A 12125-nucleotide genomic window follows, 5' to 3' on the forward strand; every position below is an offset into this window, starting at 1 on the left:
CCTTCACAGTGACCTTGATGAAGAAGTATACATGAAGTTACTGCTGGGATATTACAAACAGGCGGAGTTTCGTATGTGTGTATTCAACAAGTCCTTGTATGATTTCAAACAAGTTTCAAGGAATTTGTTTGCTAAAATTTTCATTGCCTTATGCGATGTTGGTTTCAATCAATCCAAGGCCGATTATTCTCTTTTCTATCATGATACCAAGTCCAGCAACACTCATGTTTTAGTTTACGTTGATGATATCATTATCACTGGTGAAAATCCTAACATCATTTTCTCACTTGAAATTTTTTCTTCATGGCAAGTTTAACATTAAGGATTTGGGTATTTTAAATTATTTTCTTGGAATTGAGGTAGCTCATGCATTTTTGGGTCTCTTCTGATCTCAATGAGTATATACTTTGGAGATTTTGAATGATGCTGGTTATCTAGGTGCCAAAATAGTCGTTTCCCTTATGAAGAAAAATTTTAAGCTCAACCAACAATGGTGCCTTACTACCAAATCCTTTGGTATATCGACATCATCTTGTTGGTCGCTTGGTTTATCTCACCATCACACAAGTTCCTCTCATTTATACAAGAACCGTAGTTCCTCGTTTAGATGCTACATATCGCATATTTTGTTATCTAAAAAGCATTCCAAGTCAATGAATTTTACTTCCCTCCATTTGTGACTTAAATCTTTATGGTTATTGTGATTTTGATTGGGCAAGTTGTCCTACCACTAGACATTTCACTAATGGGTATTGTATTTTCTTAGACACTATCTTGGCAAATAAAAAAGTAAGTCATGGTTTCTCGATATTCAACTAAGGTCGAATATCGATTTATAGCTAATGCTACTTGTGAACTCACTTGGCTTTACTACCTTGTTCATGACCTTAGTGTTCCTCTTACTCAAGCTGTTACACTCTTATGTGACAATCAGATGACCTTACACATTGTTGTCAGTCCCATTTACCATAAGCGTACAAAACACATCGAGATTGATTATCACATTGTCCACAGGAAGATTCAAGTCGGATTCCTTGAAACATCTAAAATTTATGCATCTTGCCAAAGTGTTGGTATTTTCATCAATGCTCTTAGTCATGATCAATTCAGTAATTTGGTATCCAAGTTAGGCATTATCAATCTCCATGTTCCAACTTGAGAGAGGGTATTGAGGATCAACACAAATGCCTAAATCCAAATAGATCTGTTGTGATTTAGATGACAAATTAATTAGAAATCATAACATATTAGTTATGATTTGATTGTCAAATCCTTAGACTAAAATTTCAAATTTGTTATAGATATTCAATTATAACAAAGAATTCATATTTATATACCTGTTTCTTCATATTTTCTTTTCACAACTCTGTTTATTCACAGTATATGTTTCTAAATTTCGATTTGACACCTCATCTCCTTCGTGGACAAGACTAAGGTGTCTTGAATGAGTCAACTTGTCTTGGATTATATAAAGCATTTAACTAATTTTACAATTATTTATTCATATATATATATATATGAAAATAATTACAAGCTCTTATAAAATAATATAGATTAGAAGATATATAATTATAAAATCATATTTTATTTAGATAATAAATATTTAAATTCTAAAAATGTATTTTAATCACATTATGCAAAATCCTAAGTTGACTCAACCAAGTTTTATTAACTCGTTCGAGATTTTCAAAATATTGTTTGAGACATCTCATTTTATCTCATGAGATGGTGTAAAACCTAAGACGTCATGTAAATCTGTCTTGGTAATGAATGATACTGAGATGACTCAAGAGAATCATCCTAATCTTGGATGAGACTTGAAATCATGTAGAGGCAAGCAATAAGGGTTGTGATGTTTGAGAAGAGGAACCCAAGAACTCCTTATTTTACCTTCTTTAGTATTAAACCTTCATTTCTTCTTCTCCAAAAAGTCTACACTCTTTTTTTTCATCCTCAACCCCTAAAAAAAAAAAAAAAAATAGGCCTCATATTTTTTTTTCAAAAGGAATGCTACAAAGATAATAAGGTGTCTCCAGAAATAAAAAATGCTTCCATTCCAATGATTCTCATTTTCTTTCTTACTCTTTCTTTTTCTCTCCCTCATTCTATGACTCCATCTACTACATTTTCTATTCTATGGTTTCAGAAACCTTAAAAATATCTAGAAGGTGAAGATAGTTTGACTTCTTTTAATTTTATTTGGGGTATGTTGTTTAATTTAATTAATATGTGGTTTACAAGTAAGAAAAATTGGTGTGGCAATAGAAGTTATCTAAATATTAGAGATATGATCACCACATGTAATACTAAAATTAGGATTTAGGTAAAATTAATTTACATAAATATTTAAAACATTTAAATAGATAATTTAATGTTGTCTCATATTGTATAATATAATATATTGTAGAGGTATTTTTATAATTTAAAAATAGAAATTCATTAAAAGGTTGTTTTGAAGATTACATAGTAAAAATGATATTTTGTAATTTTATAATCCAAATTTTTGTGTCAAACCACTTCTACTTTGCCTTCTGTCAGTATAATAGTAAATATATTAATTAAAGAGATTATGAACTTGCATGAGACCCTTATCTCATTATAATATTAAATATTAAATAGGATCGAGGAGGATGAACGGATTCTATCTGTCCTAGTCTGGGAACATCCCATAGATTTGATTTTATTACATCAATTTCTTTTTGTATTGATGTCTTGAAAAACTTGTTATACCAAGTAAAGAACTGTGACGCCCCGCCAAACGCTAACACAAATCCCAAGGCCAAATCCCAAGGTACTAGGTGGCTCCTCGAAATTTCGGCATGGTCTCCTCTATTTATGTTAGCATTTCACGGAACTCAAACCTGATAAACCAATTTATAACAAAACCTGTATATAAAGCTGTAAATACAGGAAAATAACAGCGGAAGGCTAATTACATCTAACATGTAAGTAGATCAGAGTGCGGAAGATTTATCAATATACAGGCTTACCAAAACACTCTCACTCTAACAGAGGCCTAAACTCTCAAATCCAAAAACTACATACATCATGGATGAAACTAACAACACTAAGGGATGTGGCCCTAGTGCTCACCAGGCAATAAAATCTGATCGTCGATCTGATCGACCAGATACTCCTCAATTACTGCCTCTACGCCTGCCTCGACAGCTGCAAGTGCTGAAACTAAAAAAAATAGGAAGGAAAGGGTGAGTAACAATGGCTACTCAGTAAGTCCACAGCCAATTCCTACTAATAACCCTTCCTAAGTATGATCGAATAAAGCATACTGAACATTTTAATACATGCAAGGTTTTACAAGATAAAATACGATCAACTGGTACATATAGCCAGGGATGAGCAACTAAACAGTTTAAAGATTACACATGGCATCAATCATCCATACTCATTATACATTTTCCATTCTATGCAAATACCGTTGACAACATTAAAACGATAGACATGCTTTTCAGTTTATAATTCGAAATATAACAACAAATACATAATACAAGTGGTGGAGTATTGGAATTAAAGAGTTGGGATTCACGACTGGATCGCTCCCAGTCAGGACATGATATTACAACATAAATCTGACTTTTAGTTCCTGATTTTGTGGCCGGTCGCTGCACTTACCACACTGGTGACCATTTATCCGGCTCAGGCTGGCCGTTTGACGTGACCGTAAGCAATGGGTCTCTTTTCGATGTGTCAGAACGTTCGACTACTACTAGATTGTTAGTGATCACTGACTAATCATCTTCGTCTATGCCTATCAGGCGTGCATGTGATTCTCAAAAGACACTCCACTCGTATACGACCACCTTTACAAACACGTTCACTGGTAAAGATAAGAAAGGAATGGACCCGGATTCCAGTTGTGACTCCACTCTCATACGCGTCCCATACCACGTATGAGTTTGGTGGTCCCTACCGTACATCCCAGGATAGTGCACCCCTCCGGATGATGTGACACACTATCCCTTCAGGCATTCACAAACCCTTTAACAGCTCACAAAATAGCTACGTACATATATGATTTTTCATTTAAAACAAAAGAGAAATTAACAGAACAGGGTTGAGAACGAATATCCAGTTCCTACCATGCAACCGTGGCCAATCGGCCTAAAATAAATAACAGTACTCAGCGCAAGCGCTAACATAATCGGAAATAAACATGCAACCCTTTCATTAATAACCTGGATATCCTTTCACCAACCTACACACAACATACAATGTAAAACGCAGACATCACCCCTCGGGTGTGATTTTGACATTTTACCGTTCATTCCCTTTTTCCCATTCTCTCAACATTCTCATTTTTCATCCTTTCAAATCAACCATTCATTTTCAATCTTTCAAAGTCATTCTTTTGGTCTTTCCATTGAAAATCTCCGAAGTTTATTAAAAAACAAGGTCCCAGCGATGCTCGGGACCAAAGCTGTTAAAAATAGAGAAAGCTGGTGAAAATTTGGCTAAGTGTCAGAAACTCAATTTTTCAAAATTTTCGAAATTGAAAACGGGTTTTTCGAAATGAAAGTCTCGATCATGAGATTCGACACCATATAGTTTTTGTAATCTAATTCAAAGAAACGCGAAAGTTATTTCATTTTGAAAACTTGCCGAAAACATCGAAAATTACGTTTTGTTCTTGAAACCAAAATTCGGATTTTGATCCTTTGAGATTTGGATATTAAAACCATTCCCATTGTTCCGAAATGGGGGGTAAAACCTTAATTTCATTAAAGAACTTAAAGTAAATGGAACATTTACTTAAATGTTTTTAATGAAATAAAGGGTGAGAAATAGTGTATAAGGTGTGAGGAGGTCAAGCCAAGAGTCAGAACACTGTTCTGAAGAGAACTGTGTCTGTCGGTGGCTGTCGGTGGCAGGAACAAGATGCTGTCGGTGGAACCGACATAATACACATCGGCAGATGTCGGTGGGACCGACGGTCCTGCCGACAGTATAAAATTTTCTCGCGTTATTTGGTTTCGTCGGTGGCAGAAACCTCATTCTGTCGGTGGGACCGACAGAATGCCTTCGGTAGGTGCCGGTGGCACCGACCCTTCCCACCTACAGCCTGAACCTCACTCGCGATTTTTGGGTTTTTCGACCCCTTTCTCGATTTCTTCTTCCACTCTTCGAACCATTCGGCCCACCCACGATTTTGTTATCAAAATTCAATAAAACATAATCAAAACACCTACTTCTACCATGAATTTGAAATCAAACACCAATTTCTACGATTTAAATGCAAACAATAAGTTTTGTTTCAAAGCCCTAAATGCACATTTCGAAAATCTAAAGCTACTAATAAGAATTGGAAGTCCCTTACCTGGTTGTGAACGCCAAGGGTACAAGCTAGCACTACAACTCAAGGTTGGATGGCTCAAGAGTCGAGGTTGGGCTGACTTGGATGCCAAATAAGCAAGGGTTTGCAAGGTATCCGACAATGACGATCTCCTTCGCTTCTACAATGAAGTATAGACCTAGCTCCTAACTCGATGAAGCCCTCGGATGGAATGTTTTGAGGTTTACTCGAGCTACCCGGCTGGTTTTGATGGAGGATGGAGAAAACGAACAAGAATGAACAACCAAAGGTGGTGAAGTTGTAGCCCTCGACGTGGCCGACAACTTTGCCTTCTTCGTCGAGGTTCAACTCGGCTTCGTTCGCGCACAAACTTGACGGAAATGGGTCGAAACCCTAGGGTGGAGAAGTGGCTGTCGTTTGGGGTTTTCTTAGAGAAGAAGAGGAAAATGAAATAAAAGAAATCAGATCCCTTTTTATAATAAAGCTGAGGGGCATACTTGTAATTTCCCCCTTATTTCTAGTTTCGATCGTAACTTAACTATTCGGACTCGGAAAACGACAAACGAATATACCATTTCGAATAATTTTTCGATTCGGATCTAATGGTGTCATCAAATCTTTTCGATTCTCGCTCTAACGAAATTCCACTGTTTTGGGTCCCACTTAATACGAAATTCGAGGATTCTATAACTTCTCTATCCGAATTCGAATTCAGACTTGCTTACAGGCTAATGTATATATTTCGATCCTTTTGAATCTAATGGCGAAGTTGATTTTCCTCGAAATTAACCATAACAAGATCCGAGTATTTTACTCTAAGTCTCTCATTCGACATTTTCTTCCAAATCTCACCATTTACTTTCCTCGAGGTATGAGTTGAAAATCTGGGGTGTTACAAGAATGGAATTTGATTATTTGTTTTATTTAAATGTTCATAATAATATTCCCAAACTTGTTCTTGAAAGTTTTCTGATCTTTCTTCAAATTCTTATTTTTCATTTGAGAGGAGATATTCTAATTTTATTTGAGGGATATTTGGTTTGAATTCTTTCCTTTCTATGACATGTATTTGTGGTAAGTCATCATGCATTTGTGATTGTGTCGGAGAAGAATTGGGAGATTGAATATTTAATTTCCTAGGGTCATGATAATAAGCTGCTGGAATTGTTTCATCATTGATTCCTTTGAGTTTTAATTCTTTGCTTGTAGAAGCTCTACTTAAAGATGTTCTTGGTGGTAATAAATTTTCTGTTAATGGTATTGTAGTTACCGAACTTGTTTCATCAGTAATTATAACTGATCTTTTGTACGAAGGAAAGTTTATTTCTATGTTTCCGTCAGGATATTGAATTATTGATTCTGATTCCTTATTTTCAAGTATTTGTGATTGACCTTCTCCTGTTAGGTTCCATGTTGATGGTAATTGGACATCATTCCAAGGAATCCTTTTGGGAACTAGTTTATTTGATTTGTATATATTACTTTGTAATAAAAGGGTTTCTCCTTCTAAGGAGGGTTTGGACAAAGCTCCTGGGTTTATTGTTGTGGTCATTGTCTTGTATACTATCCTAAATACTAAGGCTAATGGTTGGGATCCTGGTATCATACTGTATCCTGACGTCTGTATGTTAAGACTTAAGACTTTCATTATTCCTGGATCTGATAAGGCTACTGTGAAATTTGGGAAGCTATCAAAGTATATTGATCCTTCACAAAGGCTTGATTCTACTAATCCTAATAAGGAATCTGTGAAGTTTAGGTGTCTCTTGTCTCTTAAGCATAGTAATACAGAAGCTTTTAATCCTATTCTTGTTAAGGGTTTTATCCCTACTTGAATTAATCCAATATGTAGGAACTTATATTTTTGCTGATGTCTTAAGATTGATTCTTTGGAGAATAATTCTATTGTTTGATGGTCAGCTAACAATGGAATTGTTTGTTCGCATGTCTTTATTGTATAATCTGATTTTGTGAGAAAATTTCCTTTCTTGTATATGTTATTGATTGGGACTTTTGGTATATTCCAATTATGTAAACTTGTTTCAATATCTGTAATAGAATTTTCTTCCATATTTAAGACATCTGGGTTTTCTGGATCTGAACTATGTTTTCCAAAAATAAAATTGACTAGAGAATTCATAGTATCTTCAGAAGATAAATTTTTCGGACTGTCAACGATTTATTCCCGAAAAAGTGGCTCAACTGGCCTATGAAAGGGATACGCGACTTAGGTCAGACGAAAATTTTCAAATGAATTTACTAAGAATTATTTAGTCAAACTAACCTCTTGAAAGAACATGGCTCTGATACCATTCTTTACTTGGTATAACAAGTTTTTCAAGACATCAATACAAAAAGAAATTGATGTAATAAAATCAAATCTATGGGATGTTCCCAAACTAGGACAGATAGAATCCGTTCATCCTCCTCCAATAAACGAAATAATTATTCCAGTAGACAAAGATACAGTAATAGGATCACCTTATAAAGCAATAAAACAAGAAGCCGAATCACTAGTACCCACAGGAAAAGATATAAATAACATAATGAGGCAGAACAATTATACAAACAGATATCTTACTTCGATTGGAGAACAATTAACAAGGATAGAAAATAATTATACAAAACCCACAGAAGTAAAACAAACACCAGTTATAGACCAATCAAAAAACAAGACCCCTCTGTTTACTCCATATGAAATACCAGAAAAACTAAGGATAACAATTCCAGATAAACAAGAAATGTTACAAGAAATAAGTGAAAAACTAGCAAGGTTAGATATAGGAAAAGGAAAAGGAAAAGAAATCACTGTAGTAAACAAGATAGAAGTAGAAACACAATCTAGTTCCTTAGAGAATGAAGAACAAGAAGATTACACAATAAAAGACTTAAACCAAATCTCAGAACAGTTCCAAGAAGAAATCAATATGGCCACTACCATCCATAAAGCAAGAATTAGACCAAACCTTCCAAATTACTATAGTAGACCCTCTCCTCTAGACGTAGGATATGAAGAAAGAAGTATGACCACCCAAGCAGTATATGACGGAAAATCTCTATATGAGTGGAACATAGACGGATTAACAGAGTATAATCTTATAGGAATATTACAAGAAATGACTATGGTAGCAACAGCAGCACAACCATATGCAACAGACCACCAAATAGCCCAAAAACTAATTTCAGGATTCACAGGCCAATTAAAAGGATGGTGGGATCATTATGTCACAGAAGATCAAAGAAATTTTATCCTCACCAAAAACAAGACAACTGAAACATGAGCTTTAATCAAGAACGAACAAGGACAAGACATAGGAGATGCTGTTAATCAAGAACGAACAAGGACAAGACATAGGTTGTTTTGAAGATTACATAGTAAAAATGATATTTTGTAATTTTATAATCCAAATTTTTGTGTCAAACCACTTCTACCTTCTGTCAGTATAATAGTAAATATATTAATTAAAGAGATTATGAACTTGCATGAGACCCTTATCTCATTATAATATTAAATATTAAATAGGATCTTCTTATACTTTTAAAAAATTAACTAACATAGACATGAGATGGGAGTCACATACTTGTAATTTTATTTGTTTTGATAAAGAAAACCTTAATAATAAGTAAGTTCAAATATATGTTAGAGGAATCTTTGAAGAAAGTTTAGGTGTTAATAGCTCTTTACTACAATGTTTTACAAATTGAACCAATGACTAGAAAAAAAAAATTCCAATTTTCAATTAGACTATGGTACCCTCTACAACAATGTTTTACAAATTGAACAGACCAAAATTTTGTCAAATTTTTTATTGGACTACACACTTAATTCAACTTGGTTCGACCTAGTTACATTGGGTAAAATATAAAAAGATTTATAATATTTTCCTAAATTACTTTCATTTATATTTTCAAGAAAAAAAATAACTTTCACAAAATCTTTGATTATCACATCGAATCATTTTTTCATAACAAAATCCACTCGGACCTGGTTAGATTATTGGTTCCGTCCAATTTTTAAAATACTATTTTTACAACTAAAATAATGAAATAATAACAAGTGAAAGAGAATTCTAGGCCACCTATTAATTTCTTTATGCAAAACAAAGTAAAAAAAAAATAGATGAAAGAAAAAAAGAGAAGCAATTACTTAAATAACATTTATTTTTCTTCCCATATTTCACTATTTCTTATTGATTGCTATTTACTATCAAAATCAATTTTCAATAAAATAAAATAAATAATAAGGGGAATTGCTTGCTTAGGCAACTTGTATTTCTCTTCCTACACGTCATTATCTTGGTTTGCCCAACTTGGCTATATGTTTTCTCATCCAAAGTCAGATGAAAATGTACCTGATTCATGCTTGCCCTATATTTATTATAAATACAAGTGGTGATAAACTGATGTTTGATGTTATAGATTATGATAAAAATAAAAGAACAAAACTACCTTAGCAAGCAATGATCAATCCATAAAGACAAAGTTAATCCGATATTCTTTTTTTTCAAATCCAATTCAAGTTTACGTAACCGATTAAAGATAGATTTTTGAGAAAAGATTATTCAAAACAAAATACTAAAAGAAGGTATTTAAAATATTATGAAGAAGTGTAGATCAATCAGATCCACCATTGCAAGTCTTATTAACAATCTTTAGATGTCCTCTATTTATTTCGATCCACTAAACAAAGTTAATGTTTGTGGATCGAAAAATCAATCAATTATGTTACGGATGAATTTAAAATTATGTAATCGATGATTAAGTCAAGATTATAAGAGAAATATTGAAGGTTCTTTGCAAAACATGGTTTATCTCGAACTTATCTAAATATAAACCATCAAAACAATTAAAACAATCAACATTTCAACTAATAATATTTACTTAATAAATTTCACAATAAACAAGAAAACATAACTACGAGAATAGTAAAAAAGAAATTAATAGAAACTTGCTCCAATTTCCTCGATCGATTTAATGGGGAGTTTTAGTCGATGGTCATCGCAAGAATAATAAATAAAAGAAACATGAAAGAGCTTGAAATTAGAGATGAGAAAATATAATTCTTATTTATTATTCTTGATTCTGAAATTGACAAAGTCTCTTTACAATCTTTAAACTAAGAAAGAAAAAAAATATTTATAAAAACTTAAAACTAAAAAAATAGAAGAAGAGAAGTTGATCTTAAGGGAGATGAGATACCTTTTGGCTATGGTCCGGTCTTTAATTTATAGAAACCAGATTAAGGTTTTTTAAGGTTTGAAAACCTTCCGTAAATAAAACAACATCAAAACCCTACTTCAATGGCATAATGAGTTGACCTAGTTGAACTTCTATCATTACTTCGGTTGGAACTATAATATCATTGATTTGTGTTTGAACTTTCATTGAGACGGGATTATCAATTATTGATAGCCAATTATCGAAATCTTCAAAAGAGTAGACTAGTCACTAAGGTTATTTTGAAAGAATGGTTGATTTTCTGAGATTAAGATATCCTCCATTCTGAATTAATTAATTTTCCCCAAGTTGATTAAGACTTGATCCATGTCCTGTTGTTGTTGTTGGATGAACTGATGTTGTTGATGGAACAATTATTGTTGATTTAACAATTCAGTCATCAAGGACTCTAATGACGAGGTTGAAGGAATGAACAAATATGAGTGAGTAAATGTTGACTCTAACTCTGCAGTTCTATATTCGGAGAATTATTGAGAATGATAGGATTTTCGGGGAATTATGGTTGGATTCATTATCGAGGTGTCATGAATATAAAAATCCTCATGATTACCAAAGTGACTACCCCTGAGTGAACTTATTCTAACAAGATATGGTATTTGAAGGAAATCAATTATTTACGTGGTATGGTTGATCGAACGAATTAGGTGTCGACATCTAATAAGAATTTTGAGAATTATGCATATTGACCTGCATAGCACGAAAAATTGGCAAACTTGAACAACGCTCAGGAGAATGACTATGATTATCACAAAAGACGCACGAAATCCATGATTCTATCCTAAACTCCATGATGATGTAAATCTGATTGAGATTTTGTATCTATTTTTTAACATATACTACGAACTAACATAGAAAGTAAGAAAGAATTCACATATGCTTTTATGGGTTTCTATTTGACTAGACAGGTCCTAATTATTTCAAAAAGATAACTTGAGCCTCCAACCTAATTCTTTGAAATCGAAATCAACCAATTTAATCCCAAATGAGAAGTGGTGCATGATGTTGAACAAAGACACTTTTAAATCACCTCTTCGTCTATAATAAACGTAGTCTATCTCGCTAATACAGTAGGGTACAACGGGGCAGGATCTAACTTAGGCACTCACTTCGATCAAGAAATGCAATTGATGCAACTCAGGCTAATTTTGCTTATTGAGTTTGATGGGACTTATGGTCGAGTCTAATAAGATTTTAATTAAATTTGACTTGTGTGAATTAATTTCCTAATAAGGCAAGATCTCGTTGATGAAAATCCAATTCTTATATTGTTTGTGTCATCCTCTCAAGGATGTCCTTTTTACTATTGCGCAATCGGAAGCATACAGTTAACTCACTCAAAGTCAATATAGAAATCCACTGACAAGAGTTGTGTGGGGGTTTCAAGTCTTACCTCCCATTCTAGATAGACGATACCAACACCAAACTCAATATACGAGTCTGAGGTGCCGAGACAGTTACATCCCACTTTCGTCATCCCTTAATTATATTACAATCCAAGCATTCTCGAATTAATTAAAATTAAATTCTAAAAATGTTAAAGTTTCTAAAAGAAAATCCTATTACAAATCTATTCTAAACA

This window comes from Akebia trifoliata, chromosome 10 (assembly GCF_017979445.1).
Source record: "Akebia trifoliata isolate Shusen 1 chromosome 10, ASM1797944v1, whole genome shotgun sequence".
NCBI classification, from domain to species: domain Eukaryota; kingdom Viridiplantae; phylum Streptophyta; class Magnoliopsida; order Ranunculales; family Lardizabalaceae; genus Akebia; species Akebia trifoliata.